This window comes from Crinia signifera, chromosome 8, assembly GCF_055691185.1.
Source record: "Crinia signifera chromosome 8, ASM5569118v1, whole genome shotgun sequence".
Lineage (NCBI taxonomy): Eukaryota > Metazoa > Chordata > Amphibia > Anura > Myobatrachidae > Crinia > Crinia signifera.
The window spans coordinates 51331534-51346662 of NC_139224.1; positions in this window are offsets into that span (position 1 = coordinate 51331534).

The window sequence follows — 15129 nt, forward strand, 5'->3', positions numbered from 1 at the left end:
ACTCCAATACTCCACCTGTGGCTAAACACTTTGGATACAAAAAACATACTTTCAAAGACTTCCACTTTGTTGCTCTTGACCACATTCCACCATTACGGAGGGGAGGCGATCGTGGTAAATTATTGCTACAAAAAGAATGCTATTGGATCCACAGGATTAACAGTATTGCCCCCACTGGACTAAATGAAGAACTGTCCTTTCATTGTTTCATATGAATTATTTCATTGTTTCATATGAATTATTCCCTTGCCCGATTATGTACTCTGTTTTTCGATTTTTTTATTATTTGCTATATGTTTGAATTCCATTTGTATGCACTGTCACTTTAATTGTACACTTCTCTGCGCTAATAATATAGTGTCCTATAATGTCCAATTTTTTGTTCTTAAGCCCTTAATTTTTTCACTTTATCACTGGAGTCCGTGGTTAGCGGTTGATGCCTTTAACAATAGGTATCACCGTGACATAACGTGACTCCCAAGTTCTGACTGTGCTGATGTACGTCTGCTGACACAATTCGGCTTATCACCGGGCTGTTGTCAGTGTGACGCGCTGAGTACTGTCGGGACAGTTGCCGTAGTGACGGACGCGGTGGGAGGTTAATTCCGACACCCTGCGCCACGTCACTTCCGTTGATGTTGTTCTGTGTTGCCGTGGAGATCGACGCTGTAACCTAGTCACACTGGGAAGCGGCGTCGCGTCACTTCCGGCTCCCGGGACAGGTGAGTAATACGTGTGTGTTAACCTGTTCTTTATACAGGTGGGCTAACTCATTCATTAGGGACTTAATTAGTGACACTATATGCGCACTGAGGTTCAGTCTATTGTGCTCCTGACGACGGCAACCACGTGCCGAAACAGCTGTTGAGCCTGACTGACTGTTTGCAGTGATGTATCCCGTTTCACCATGATGCATGGACGGTTGTATTTTATCTTCAATTGCTGCAAAATGCTTTCACGTTTTTCACTATAAAAGACTTCTCTTTTTTGCAATGGTGTGCCAGCCTCTAATTGTCCATCTATATATATATATATATATATATATATATATAATAAATAAATGACCACTGCCACAATGCAAGGCTATATATATATATATATATATATATATATATATATATATGTATATATATATACATATATATATATATATATATATATTTATTATAACCACTGACACCAATGCAAGGCTTCCTAATAATATGTGTGTGTATACTGTGTGTATCTGGATATATCGATATATATCTCGATATATCGATATATATCTCGATATATTGATATATCTCGATATATTGATATATATCGATATATAGATATATATCGATATATAGATATATATCGAGATATATCGAGATATATCGAGATATACACAGTATACACACACATATTATTAGGAAGCCTTGCATTGGTGTCAGTGGTTATAATAAATATAAATATATATATATATATATATATATATACACACGGTGTATGGTGTATGGATATGCAATAAAGCATTTTGAAAATCTTTATGAAGTCTCAGAGTGCCGCCCTCGCTACAAGATTGTTCTATATATATATATATATATATATATATATATGATTCGGTATGGAATCCCGGCGGTCGGAATCCCGACCGCCGAAATCCCAACAGGGGGGGACATGGATTGCCCCCCCTTGCGGGCTCGCCACGCAGCGGGCCCGATGCCTCGCTACGCTCGGGACGCTAATTTATTCTCCCTCTATGGGTGTCGTGGACACCAACGGAGGGAGAAAGTTTCAGGATTTCGGCGGTCGGGATTCCAGCGTTGGGATTTTGACCGCCGGGAATCAGACCGCCGGGAAATTAACCGCATCCCATATATATATGCCCACCAATGTATATTATAGCGGTAACGGCCAGGGCGGCGTTTACCTGATCGCTGGGCTCCCAATATACGCAGCCCAGCGATCAGTTCTGAATCAGGACCCAAGAACAGAAACGCACTGAAATTAAAGGGCCCCTGCTCCCACTCTTGGAATATAAACCCCGCCCATTATGTTAATATCCTTTTATAATGAAAGATTTTCATCAAAGTCTTTCGCCGGCTGAAAATCTCTCGGTCTTTGGTGAAAATAGCTCAGTATGTACGAACTACTTTGGTGAAAGATATATCTTTCAGAGATTTTGGCAAAGTCTTTTGAAATGAAAATCTTTAAGTGTGTATGGGCCTAAAGACTTTGCTGAAAATCTTTCATTTAAAAGGCTATTTACATAATGGGCAGGGTTTGTATTCCAAGGGTGGGAGCAGGGGCCATTTTATTCAGTGCATTTCTGTTCTAGGGGCCTGATTCAGAACTGATCGCTGGGCTGTGTATATTCGGAGCCCAGCAAACAGGTAAACGCTACCTGACTCTGCTCCGACTGGGCAAAATCCCGCCCATGTGCACAACTACCATTTAATTTGCCACCGTGCACGTAGGGAGAAATCCATTCACCTTCCCCAGCAATGTATACATTACCGCCACAACAAAATATACATTGGGGGGCAGTGGCGGTGGTAACATATACATTGTTGACCTGCGCCGGCAGTGTATACATTAATGCCATAAAAATATACATTGATGGCCAGTGGCAGTGGTCTCATATACATTGCTGGTCTGCTCCAGCAGTGTTTACATTAATAACTATTATCACTATACATTAGTGCGCAGCAGTGCCTAAAGTGGAGAAATTTGCTTCCCTGACTCTTCCCCCCCCCCCCCCCCCCCCATTATGTCACAACCACACAGTCAGGAAAAGAATAATGTGTCCACATAATACCACTCCTGATTCAAATGATGCCCCACAGTGCAAAACAACCCAACACCTAATAAAAACTGAACATTTTGTGCCAAAAATTTTAGGGCATGGCTTTATGGGTCAGGGACACAGAAATGCACACAGTAATGCCAATTACACATTATGCCACACACCATAATGTCCATTATACTATATGCCAAACATGGTAATGCCCATTTCACAATATGCCAAACATGGTAATGCCCATTTTTTATTATGCCACATAAGTGCCGCTTACATACATGCTCATTGCCAGGTATTACATTCTCAGTGCCAGGGGTAACATGCCCAGTGCCAGAGGTGTGCACTGTGTGGGAAAGGAGACAGCAGGGCAGAGCGGTGGGAAACCCGGATGTCTCAGAACAGGTCCGTCCGTCCGTGGTGCGGCTATTTCAAATGACTTGCGAGCCAATCGGTGCTCGCGGCCCGGCAGCTCCTCATTTGTTGCTGTCCCGCGAGCTCTGATTGGCTCACGAGCCGTGAGTTGGCACATAATTTTAAAATAGCTACGCCACAGACGGATCAACCTGCTCTGAGACATCCTGATTTCCCACTGCTCTGCCTGGCTGTCAGCTGTTTAGCGATGCGGACGGAGGCGGAATCATCCAAAATAAAACTGATGTAACGCAGTTCCGCCCAGTTCCTGCTCCCTTTAACCCTGGTGGGCAGTGGTGCCCATAATATATACATTGCTGGCCTGTGTCAACAATGTATATATTACTGGCTTGTAAGTAACATTGGTGGGCAGTGATGCCACTAAAATATACATTGCTGGCATGTGCCAGCAATGTATATATTACTGGCTAATTCATAATTATTTGTGGGCAGCAAGCAAATTAATAATCATTGGTGCCCAGTGGTGCCAATAATATATACATTGCTGGCCTGTGCCAGCAATGTATATATTACTGGCTTATAAGTAACATTACATTGGTGGCAAGTGGTGCTAGCAATATATACATTGCTGGCATGTGCCAGCAATGTATATATTACTGCCTTAAAAATGTAACATTGGTGCCCAGTGGTGCTAGCAATATATACATTGCTGGCTTATGCCAGCAATGTATATATTACTGCCTTAAAAATGTAACATTGGTGCCCAGTGGTTACAGCAATATATACATTGCTGGCATATGCCAGCAATGTATATATTACTGCTTTAAACATTAAACATTGGTGGCCAGCAGTGCCCCCTGCTCTCAGTGCTCTGTGTTAAGCATAGCAGGGGGGGCGTGGCCAGCAGAGTGTGTTGCCGGGTGAGGGAGAAGTGCTCCGTGGTGAGCACTGAGCAGGAGGGCGGGACAAGCAGACAGGCAGGGACTCGGAGCAGGATGCATGGAGCCGGCGCAGCAGCACTTGGACAGGGTGAGTATTATGACAGGCGGGGGCAGGGGGCGGCGCGGCGGTCCGCCGGGCTGAAAGTGGTTAATCTTTCAGCCCGGCAGGCGTACACACATGGCGATGATGGATGAAAAACCATCCATCATCGCCACATCTGCTGGTAAAACCAGCAGATGAACCACTTTCCTAGCGATGATGCGGGAGCGCGCATCATCGCTAGTCGGCAATCTCCGGGGCATACACACTGGGCGATTTTCGACCGCAAATCGCTCAAAACTGCTGTTTTGAGCGATTTTCAGCTGAAAATCGTCAAGTGTGTATGGGCCTTAAGCTTGCATTTTAACAACTTGAAGGCGTAATGTTCCCTTTCGCAAGTCGGAAGTAACAACATCTGAGCCGCGAGACATTGCCCTGCGCCCATCCCCAGTGCCAGATTAAGCCTTCGGGGGTCCCGGGGTACTTTAGCCAGGGGGGCCCCCTTGCACTTGTCATTACTGGCCGCACACTGCATGGGAGAATATTACACTGTCAAAACACAGAGTAAAGGCAGTATAAACTTGGTCAATGGTTAACTGTGTGTGTGTGTGTGTGTGTGTGTGTATATATATGTGTATATATATATATATATATACACACACACACATACACATAAATACATACCATATGAAAAGCCTATGTTTGTCCCTCTGTACCTTACTCTGTAGGAGACCTCACAGTCCTAGTGCTGCCTTTGATTAAAACCCTCCCATGACTAAGCTGCTGCTGCTGTTCTCCATGGGCATGTAATGAGCTCCACCAATTAGAGCTCAGCACAAACCTCTCAGCCTCTGCACTCTGGTTTAAAGTGTCATGAGACTTAGTCAACTCCCAGTAATGCACTGCACACTTGTGCAATCAGTGCGCCTTGGCTCCTGATGCTCAGCACCATTAATCATTGTCACATTGGCAGACAGGTGAAGCTGCAGCACTACCCCACTCCCATGCACAAAACCTTTAGCTAAAAAAAAAAAAAATTTTTTTAAATACATACCAACCACAGGGGGCCCCTAGCTAGTGGGGGGCCCAGGGGCACTGACCCCTTGTGCCTCCATTATAATCCGGCCCTGCCCATCCCGCACCCCTGAAAGCATCCGGGGATACCATCTGCGGGACTCTGTGGTGGCACGCTACTTCAGGTATCTGGGTGAATGGACAACATCCGATATCATCTCTTAAACTACTCGATTACGTTATAAATACAGAAGCAATTCTAAATGTGTTAAAAAGGTCACATCACGGATTCTTTGTCATTGATGAACAATGCACCTGTAGGCTACATACTGATTGTGGTGTAATGGTTTTGGGGCCCAGTCATGTGTGAACTGGGTGATGTTTTGCATGTTCTGACAATTTCCTAACATTTATTTAGTCATTTCTCTATATAGCTGATTATTGACGCCATGTCAGGTGAGTTGATTAGTATGTGTATTCTACTGTAACAGTCATGTTGGTATGTGTTTTGTGTGTTTGTTGAAGGTAGGTATTATATGGTGGTTAAGATTGTACAAATGTCCAAACTACTAGTTTAGTGGGTATACAGTCAGGCAGCTATGGTCAGCAGTCTAAACAATAAAATCATGTAGGCAGGAGACATGCACATATGTGTATGGGTATATTTATGTAAATAGACGCATATACATACATGCATAGAGTAAGTATTGCAATCCATTCCGATCGCCGTGGCGCGAGAAATGTCGCATACATACTGTTAATTTAACTATTATCAATAAAGTTAATACCAAATAAGAATGTTAACAACCAATCAGAGAACACCATTATAATATATGTCCCTGCATTTGTTTAACCCCTTACCGCCGCAGCCTGTTTTTGCCTTCCTGACAGAGCCCTTTTTTTCAAATCTGACATGTATCACTTAAGTGGGGATAACTTTTTTTTGCTTTTACTTATCCCAGTGATTTTGAGATTGTTTTCTCGTGACACATTGTACTTCAAGTTAGTGGTAAATTTTGGTCGATACAGTCTGTGTTTTTTTGTGAAAAATACCAAAATGTCGTAAAAAAATGGAAAATTTTGCAATTTTCAAAATGTTAAATTTTCTGCTTGTGAGACAAATAATCATACCACTCAAAATAGTTAATAACTAACAAAGACCATATGTCTACTTTATGTTGCCATCATTATTTCAACCTCCTTTTAATTTTTTTGGACACTAGGAGGCTTAAAATATGAATAGCAAATTCTCAAATTTTCAAGAAAATTTCAAACACTGATTTTTTTAGGGACCAGTTCAGTTCTGATGTGACTTTGAGGGACTTGTATGTGAGACACCCCCATAAATGATGCCATTTCAAAAACTGCACCCCTCACAGTATTCAAAACAGCATTTTGGAAGTTTGTTAACCCTTTAGGTGTTTCACAGGAATTAAAACAAAGTGTAGGTGAAATTTCAAAATTTCATTTTTTTTGCAGATTTTCAATTTTAATACATTTTTCTAAGGAACACAGTAGATTTTACTAGAGAAATGTGACTAAAAATTGATTCCCCCAATTCTTTTGTTTTCATAAATATCCTATATGTGGCCCTAGTGTGCACGTTGACCAAACCACATGCTTCATAATAGAAGGAGCACCTACTTGATTTTGGAGCCTCCTTTTTATGAGATTATTTTTTAGGCACCATGTAGGTTTCTAGGCACCATAAGATGCTAAAAGTTAGGAACCCCCCCACAAGTGACCTCATTTTGCAAACTACACCCCTCAGGGAATTCATCTAGGGGTATAGTGTACATTTCAAACCCCCAGGGGTTTCACCAATTTTGGTACAACTGGGCTGTGAAAATGAAAAATTACATTTTTTTACACAAAAATGCAGTTCTGGCTCAAAATTTTTCATTTTCACAAGGAATGAAGGAGACAAAGCACCCCAAAATCTGTGCCGCAATTTCTCCCGAGTACGGCAATGCCTCATATGTGACCAAAAAATACCATTTGGGTGCATGGCAGGACTCAGAAGGGAAGGAGTGATATTTGGATTTTGCAGCACACATTCTGGTGGAATGAATGGTGGGTGCTATGTCGCATTAGCAAGACCCCCGAAGCACCAATACAGTGGAATCCCCCCACAAGTGACCCCATTTTGCAAACTACACCCTCAGGGAATTCATCTATGGGTATAGTGTACATTTCAAACCCCCAGGGGTTTCACCAATTGTGGTACAACTGGGCTGTGAAAATGAAAAATTAAATTTTTTACACAAAAATGCAGTTCTGGCTCAAAATTTTTCATTTTCACAAGAAATGAAGGAGACAAAGCACCCCAAAATCTGTGCCCCAATTTCTCCCGAGTACGGCAATGCCTCATATGTGACCAAAAAATACCATTTGGGTGCATGGCAGGACTCAGAAGGGAAGGAGTGATATTTGGATTTTGCAGCACACATTCTGGTGGAATGAATGGTGGGTGCTATGTTGCATTAGCAAGACCCCCGAAGCACCAATACAGTGGAACCCCCCACAAGTGACCCCATTTTGCAAACTACACCCCTCAGGGAATTCATCTAGGGGTATAGTGTACATTTCAAACCCCCAGGGGTTTCACCAATTGTGGTACAACTGGGCTGTGAAAATGAAAAATTAAATTTTTTACACAAAAATGCAGTTCTGGCTCAAAATTTTTCATTTTCACAAGAAATGAAGGAGACAAAGCACCCCAAAATCTGTGCCCCAATTTCTCCCGAGTACGGCAATGCCTCATATGTGACCAAAAAATACCATTTGGGTGCATGGCAGGACTCAGAAGGGAAGGAGTGATATTTGGATTTTGCAGCACAGATTCTGGTGGAATGAATGGTGGGTGCTATGTCGCATTAGCAAGACCCCCGAAGCACCAATACAGTGGAACACCCCCACAAGTGACCCCATTTTGCAAACTACACCCCTCAGGAAATTCATCTAGGGGTATAGTGTACATTTCAAACCCCCAGGGGTTTCACCAATTGTGGTACAACTGGGCTGTGAAAATGAAAAATTACATTTTTTTACACAAAAATGCAGTTCTGGCTCAAAATTTTTCATTTTCACAAGGAATGAAGGAGACAAAGCACCCCAAAATCTGTGCCCCAATTTCTCCCGAGTACGGCAATGCCTCATATGTGACCAAAAAATGTCAGGACTCAGAAGGGAAGCAGTGATATTTGGATTTTGCAGCACACATTCTGGTGGAATGAATGGTGGGTGCTATGTTGCATTAGCAAGACCCCCGAAGCACCAATACAGTGGAACCTCCCCACAAGTGACCCCATTTTGCAAACTACACCCCTCAGGGAATTCATCTAGGGGTATAGTGTACATTTCAAACCCCCAGGGGTTTCACCAATTGTGGTACAACTGGGCTGTGAAAATGAAAAATTAAATTTTTTTACACAAAAATGCAGTTCTGGCTCAAAATATTTCATTTTCACAAGGAATGAAGGAGACAAAGCACCCCAAAATCTGTGCCCCAATTTCTCCCGAGTACGGCAATGCCTCATATGTGACCAAAAAATACCATTTGGGTGCATGGCAGAACTCAGAAGGGAAGGAGTGATATTTGGATTTTGCAGCACAGATTCTGGTGGAATGAATGGTGGGTGCTATGTCGCATTAGCAAGACCCCCGAAGCACGGTGAAATGATGAACCTAATAATCCATAGATGTGTGGTATATTTTAAAGCACTCCTTCATACATAGGCCGGGTTTGTCGGGGCAAGTTTCACAGTGGAAAATAGTTTGCTTTCGTATTCCCTTTTTATAGCAAACTTTGCACCTTTTTGTGTCCTGCCCTTTTTTCCAGTGGAGGGGATTTCGTTAGGAAAATGCTGCCCTGATATAATACGGGGGCCAGTACTAGAAGTACTGGGGCCAGTACTAGAAGTACTGGGGCCCTCTGCCTGCTGGTTCCCAAATATTAGGCCCTTTATGACTTCCTCTTGAAAGTGCATAAATGTCCCCGTCTGGCTGGTAGAACGGAATAGTACGTAAGCGTTATACAGTGCCATCTGGATGATATACACGGCCAGCTTCTTATACCATATTTTTGTTTTCCGCAGGGCACTGTACGGCTTCAGTACCTGATCTGAAAGATCCACTCCGCCCATGTACTTATTGTAATCTAGGATACAAATAGGTTTTGAGGTGTGGGTACTGGTACCTCGTACAGGGACGGAGGTGGTACTGTGTCCGTGAATTGTTGTCAGTATAAGGACATCCCCCTTGTCCTTATATTTGACCAACAACATATTTTCGGTGCATATTGCCCTGCTTTCACCCTTTCTCAGTAATTGGGCAACGTGCGTTTTTGGGAGGCCTCTTTGGTTCTTGCGCACAGTACCGCAAGCTGCTGTACCTCTTGAACCAAGGGCCTTAAACAGGGGGATGCTGGTGTAAAAGTTATCCACATAGAGGTGATAACCCTTATCCAGGAAGGGGTGCACTAAATCCCAGACAATCTTTCCACTAACACCTACGAGGGAGGGGGGGCATTCTGGCGGTTCAATTCTTGTGTCCTTCCCTTCATATACCCTAAAACTGTGGGTGTACCCTGAGGTACTTTCGCACAGCTTATACATTTTTATGCCATACCTTGCCCTCTTATTGGGAAGGTACTGGCGGAATTTAACCCTTCCTTTAAAATGTATAAGTGACTCGTCTACACAAATGAATTTTTGGGGGATGTACATCTCAGCAAATTTGGCGCTGAAATGATCAATGACCGGCCTGACTTTGAATAGCCGGTCAAAGGTGGGATCATCTCTGGGTGGGCACTGTGCATTATCGTTGTAATGCAAAAATTTAAGGATCGTCTCAAAACGAGTCCGGGTCATGGCCATACGATGAAGTGGGGTGCTGTACAGAACATCTGTACTCCAATATTGCCTAATTTCTGGCTTTTTAACTATGCCCATATGTAACACCAGACCCCAAAACGTCATCATCTCTACTGCATCTACAGGGGTCCACTTAGCAAATGATGACGTGGGGTTTTGGGCAATAAACTGCTGGGCATATAAATTACTTTGGTCCACCATAAAATTTATAAAATCATCAGAGAGAAAGACTTTGAAAAAGTCAATTTCTTTGAGGCCTGTACTATCAAATTGGATTCCTGGGTTGGCCAAAAACTCAGGAACCTGGGGCTCAAAATTGTCTGGTGGTGGGGTCCTTACGAGATCAATCATTGGGGGGGGGTCTCAGCTGCTCTACGGGGGCATCTTTGAGGGGGTCCCTCATCACTAGAGGAGGAAGAGGAGCTTAAGACAAATGCCAATTCATCGCTTAATTCACTGGCTGTGTCAGTGTCAGAGGCAAGAAGGGCATATGCCTCCTCCGCTGAAAACAGTCTTTGCGATGATTGGGACATTTTTATTATTTTTAAGTGTAGTGTTTCAACACGTGTATAGTGTAGGGGGGGGGTACAAACTTTATTTCAACACGGGGGGTATGTAGTGTGTATGTAGTGCTTTAACACGTGTAAGTTTAAAAGAAAAAAAAAAAAGCTCCTGCGCCAAAAATTGAGCACAGATGTTGGTCAGTAACGTCCGTCACTGATCAGCGCTCAGCGGGCACAGGACACCCACAAAAGCACCGTGGGTGTAAAAACTATTTAAAAAAAAAACCCACAGCACTCTCCAAAAAAATAAAATAAAAAAAAACTGCTGATGACTCAAAGGCAACAGAAATTTGATAAAAAAAAAAAAAATTAGATCAACCCTGTGCCAAAAATGCTGATCAGTGATGTACGTCACTGATCAGCGCTCAGCGGCCACAGGACACCCACAAAAGCACCGTGGGTGTAAAAACAATAAAAAAAAAAAAACCCACAGCACTCTCCAAAAAAAAAAACTGCTGATCAGTGATGCAACACTGATTAGCAGTGAGGGGCAGCAGGCACACAACTGTGGGTGCAACCTGACAGGGTAAAAAAAAAAAAAACCACAGCACTCTCCAAAAAAATAAAATAAAAAAAAACTGCTGAAAAAAAATTATATCAACCCTGTGCCAAAAATGCTGTTCAGTGATGTACGTCACTGATCAGCGCTCAGCGGCCACAGGACACCCACAAAAGCACCGTGGGTGTAAAAACAATTTAAAAAAAAAACCCACAGCACTCTCCAAAAAAATAAAATAAAAAAAAACTGCTGATGACTCAAAGGCAACAGAAATTTGATAAAAAAAAAAAAAATTAGATCAACCCTGTGCCAAAAATGCTGATCAGTGATGTACGTCACTGATCAGCGCTCAGCGGCCACAGGACACCCACAAAAGCACCGTGGGTGTAAAAACAATAAAAAAAAAAAAACCCACAGCACTCTCCAAAAAAAAAAACTGCTGATCAGTGATGCAACACTGATTAGCAGTGAGGGGCAGCAGGCACACAACTGTGGGTGCAACCTGACAGGGTATATATATATAAAAAAAAAAACCCGGCACCCCAAAAAAGGTGCTGATCACTTAGTTTATAGTGATCAGCACATAAGGGGGGCAGCAGGGGGCAGCAGATACAAAATTATAGCACACAATTTAAATCTCTGACACAATGACGCTGCTGCAGCAGCAGCACAAGGAAGTCACACCAGGAGCTGGCAGCACGGATGACACCAACGCTGATCAGGTCAGTATAGGGCACAGATGGGCACGGAGACCGCTCTGCACGCTGCTCCTGATCGGAATGGCGGCTGCAGGGCTGTCTCCGTTATTTCATCTGAGGTGAAATGGCTGTGATTGGTCCGTCGGTCCGACGGACCAATCACAGCCTTTGGGGGCAGGTGGGGTGAGGTGGGGTGACCATAAGGAGCCCGTCCCTGCAATGTGCTCAGCCAAGAGCCGTGAGGGTCTGCGCATGCGCGATTATCGCTGACCCCCGCCGACCTCACTGCCCCGGCGGCAGTTCGGTATGTAGGCCATAGGCTACAATGGGCTACCGCCGTCTCAGAATGTTGATACATTGGGCAGTTTTGCATCTCCCATAGTAACCTATGGGGGATGTGGCCGGCGGTGGTGCAGGAGGGATCAGAGATTCTTACTGCGGTCCCTCAATACATTCAGGTGATACTTAATATTTGGGGATATTTGTGGGTGTTTTCGGGGATTGAGCCACAAATATGAAATTATAAATGGGCCCCAATAAAACAGATTACTATTATCCAGACTGCTCAGATCCCACTGGCCCTAGCTAGGTTCTGCAATGGAATTAGTTCTTGTGCTTTGCCGTTCTGCAGAATGCCATTCTATACAATTAGTACAAGTATATGACTTTATAACCTATGACGTGCACCGTTCATTCTGTTCATAATCTGCACAGTGGGATCCAGCAGTGGGGGGCAAGCGGACTGAAATGGCCATTGCTGCAGACCTTATAAAAGACAAGGCCCAGGTAATTAGTTCCCCCAATTCCCTCTCTCGGTGCCCCAGTGTTTAGGAACAATTAAGTCAAAATTCCTCCATTAAAATGAGCAAAATGTATCTTTCAAAAGAAGAATAAGGATAATGGACCTTATTCTGGTTCACTCTCAGAGGCAAATTCCTTCTCAAATGGACAAAACCATGTGCACTGCAGGTGGGGCAGATGTAACATGTGCAGATAGAGTTAGATTTGGGTGGGGTTTTTCTAGAAAGTGAGATCTATATTGCAGTGTAGAAATAAAGCAGTCAGTATTTTCTCTGCACAGAAACAAAATAACTCACCCAAATCTGATTCTCTCTGCACATGTTACATCTGCCCCACCTGCAATGCACATGGTTTTGTCCATTTGAGAAGGAATTTGCCTCTGAGAGTGAACCAGAATAAGGCCCAATGTTCTGAGGCATAAACTGTATTATATTTGCTGTATCAGCATTGCACTACTGGCAACAACATGACCACATCAAAAAGTTTATTGAATCTGTTTTTGAGGTTTTCCTGAAACATGATTAAACACTGTGGAACTCCATTTATGTGCATGGAAGGGTTACAAAGTTCACATATAGTAGCCACTAGTATAGTATAACATTAACTTATCTGCAAACACTGATTATGAGTGACATACATTCTCTAGAGATCAGGCAGGTATTTATGACAGGATTATAAATCGATACTCAGAAATCAATCTTTATCAGTCACAGTGCTTTCTCTGTGACCAAACTGGCCCTGTAAACACCACATACAAAACAAAGGGGTGAGCGGGTCCAGTTCTCCGAGATGCCCAGTCTTCTCTGGTTTATCATTCCAGGGCTTCCCTGTGTGCTCTTCTGTATCGGTTCAGGGGTGCCCAGTCTGCTTTGCTGTATTGGCCAGTGGTGCCCAGTCTGCTCTGCTGTATCAGTCCAGGGGTGCTGCCCTGTCTGCCATATAGTCGAGGGGTGCTGCCCTGTCTGTCGTATAAGTCAAGGGGTGCTTCTAAGTCTGATGTATCAGTCAAGGGGTGCTGCCAAATCTGCCATATAAGTCATGGGTTGCTTATAAGTCTGATGTATCAGTCAAGGGGTGCTGCTAAGTCTGCCGTATAAGTCAAGGGGTGCTGCTAAGTCTGATGCAGGGCCGGATTATAATGGGGGCACAAGGGGTCAGTGCCCCTGGGCCCCCCTCTAGCTAGGGGCCATCTGTGGTTGGCATGTATTTTTAAAATGGGAGTGGGGTAGTGCTGCAGCTTCACCTATCTGCCAATGATTAATGGTGCTGAGCATTGGGAGCCAAATGTGCAGTGCAGATGACTTCCGGAAGAGGCCGGGGATGGTCGCATGCATGTGGAGCTCCGTCCCCATCCACGGAGCTTCCACCATCCCTGGCCTCAGGAGCAGCGTGCGGCGGAGGGGACAGAGGCAGAGGAGGTGGGCAGGCAGTGGTGGACGGTGGAAGAGGAGGAAGCGTGCACCGCAATCCGAGGACGATGTGGCTGAGCTGGGAGAAGGCTGACCCACGCGCCCGCCGCAGTTCACCTGCACTGGGCGGGTGTGTAATCAGCCCAGGCGCCACTCAACCCCTTCGCCCCCCCCCCCCCCCGGGACCCGCCAAGCATTCTGACGCGGCCGCCGAGCTAACTGCGGCCTCCGGAAAATTGAGGCCTGGACCAAGTGGCGCAGCCGCGGCCTCTCCTGCCGGCTCTGACGCGGCCCCTGCATCACGGGTGACGCGGCCGGCGCACCGTGGCTGAGAAGTGAGCGGATGCCCCCGGCAACACCACTGGCCGGGGGGGGACACCCTGGGACCACCTCCACTGCCCATGGACGCAGTGCCGGGCTAAAGAAGACCAGCAGACCCGGTGAGAAGGGACCCATCCCCCCCCGCCAGCTAGGACAGGAGGCAGATCAGCCAGGGGGACCCCCGGCAATTCATCCAGAGGCCGGTAGTATCCCCCCCCCCAACAGGCCGCACCAGCCCCGGGTAACTCTGTGGCAGCTCCGCACCCTCCCCCCCCCCACCTCCACTGACTCTCCCCCGGCCTCACTGACTTTACCCCTCCCCCCACCATCACCACCACCCACGGCTCTCCCACAGGAAGATTCAAGATGGCGCCGCAAATGGCTGCCTAGGAACTGTGCATATGTATCATGTGTTAAGTGTACTGTCCCTGCTTAACTGTACTGTCCCTGCTTAACTGTAGTGTCCCTGTTAACTGTACTGTCCCTGCTTATATTGCTACCTACCTGGCTGCCGCAACGACCAGTGGCGCCGCTGATGACTGCCTAGGCACTGTACAGCTCGGCGGGTACATGTCCCTTATGTGATAAATGTACTGTTCCTGCTTATATTGCTACCTACCTGGCTGCTGCAACGACGAGTGGCGCCGCTGATGGCTGCCTAGGCGCTGTACAGCTCGGCGGGTACATGTCCCTTATGTGATAAATGTACTGTCCCTGCTTATATTGCTACCTACCTGGCTGCTGCAACGACGAGTGGCGCCGCTGATGGCTGCCTAGGCGCTGTGCAGCTCGGCGGGCATGTGATCCCCGCAAGTGATGTCTAAATGTTCTCA